Below are 1,915 nucleotides of genomic sequence, written 5' to 3'. Positions count from 1 at the left end.
GCCTCCCCACACCAATCTATTCCTAATTTTTACCCACATCTCTCCCTAACCCTAAAAATTTCTGGTTTTCCAAATTCTTCTCTGCGGTTCGAAGCCCATTAACATATAGTTGTTTGATGTTGAATAGATGTATCTGTTGAACTAGATTGTATTTGTAGACTATTGACTGTATAAATGCAAACGTTGGTTGATGGTTGCCTTAAGATAGTGTTCTAGCACAAAACTGGTGCTATTTTCATCTCAAATGGGCAGAGTAAGCCGGAAAAACACAAGAAAAATGGCAAATCCGGGTATCTCAATTCCCAATCTTGATAATCAGGGGTCAGATCAGATAATGAACAATCCAGAGGAGAGTTCCCAAATAGCTCTACAAACACTGGTGGCAAACATGATAAATGAGAAGTTTGACAATTTACAAAGGACTCTGTATGAGCGTGATGGGGAGAGAGAGGAGGCATCCCAAAAGTTTATACAGGAATATCATAAGCGTGAGGAAGCTACTCAAAAACTGTGGTTGCAATGTTGTGGTTAGGGTATCAAAGGCAACTGTGTTTTAAAGTATTATTCCATTATTTCTACCTCAGTGTTTGGTAGAGTTGGACCTAAAGCTTTACCATTTGTAGATTTACAGCCTAGAGGCAAGATGAAACACTGTGATTAAACCATTACCAATTTAAGGCCTAATATCAAGGAGAAACATATAGACTTCTCTTGTACCTATGAAAATATTTGGTGAAAGAAAGCCAGTAGTGTAAATTCCTGCCTGGTTGGATGGTAGCCTGGCCAGGACATTAGGTAATCATGCATATGAATTTATTTTCACCTTCTTGGCTTTAGCTACTTTTAAAATGTTAGATATAACAAACAATTATATTTTGATAAAATACCTTCTAGTCTAAACGATTCTGTCTTAACTGTTCATTTCTCTATAATCCCTCTTAACTAAGATTAGTTTTGTTCCAAAAAGGAAATCTATGCTGTCAGGGTAAGATATCCTGGTTGGTCTGTTGCTACATGGAAGAAGAGTGAAGGGTCAGGTAGACATTTGTGCCAGTAAGACCTCATTTAGGAAATTTTAAGCTGCAGAGGTTTAGAAGTAGCTCTTAAGCAAGGCTTATTTTGAATCCATTAGCTCCACAAAGCTAACTCAGTTGATAAATAAGTACTTGAAAAGCCATCACCTTTGGATCTAGCTATAAAGGCTTCAAAGTATGATCAAATTTAATTGAAAAAGACTTAAAATAGTCATTGCAAAAAAAAATTGCAAATGTGAGCAATCGACCAAACAATGTAAGTTTTCCAACATACACAGAATTTTAGAGAATTAAGATCAATAGCATTTTGGGAACAATAAGTTTTCCTGGTTACAAACAGTCAACCAAGGATATATGCCTTTATAAAGACTGCATCATTAACTATGTAAATTTACAGGATATGACATGCTTCAGCAGCACGTTTACCCAAATTACAACAATACAGAGATTAACATGGCACTTGTACAAGGATGATATGAAAATTTGTGAAGTATGCCATATTTTTCATTCTTCAGATGCAAGAAATGAAAAACAGTTATTAAAAATGATTACAAAAATAAAAATGTAACAATACATGTAATTAATTGAACTAAAAGTTAGTTTGACATCAGTGTATTAAATCCTCACCTTAGAAAGGCTTTACATAGCATAATCTTTACAAAACGTTTGAAATTAGATAACATCGTCATTTTATTCCAAAGAAATAACATACTATAAGGACCTAGGAAAAAAAGGAATGTTAAACTGTTTCTATATGGAATGCTATCTGAAATAACACATTTAAAAATGAACCTATATATTATAAAACAATGTAGAATTCAAACTATTATATCTAGGAGAGAATGAAATAGATTATGGATATTATACAAACAAAATACAGA

General features: G+C 33.6%; 1 pseudogene; it reads left to right on the top strand.

The window, feature by feature from the left end:
• The first annotated feature begins 1,439 nt into the window (after nt 1–1,439).
• On the top strand, nt 1,440–1,539 carry LOC122098044 (annotated as a pseudogene).
• The last annotated feature ends 376 nt before the right edge of the window (nt 1,540–1,915 follow it).

Source organism: Dipodomys spectabilis, unplaced genomic scaffold, assembly GCF_019054845.1.
Source record: "Dipodomys spectabilis isolate Male_0828 unplaced genomic scaffold, ASM1905484v1 ptg000454l, whole genome shotgun sequence".
Taxonomy (NCBI): Eukaryota; Metazoa; Chordata; class Mammalia; order Rodentia; family Heteromyidae; genus Dipodomys; species Dipodomys spectabilis.
This window is presented reverse-complemented; position numbering and strand designations above follow the sequence as displayed.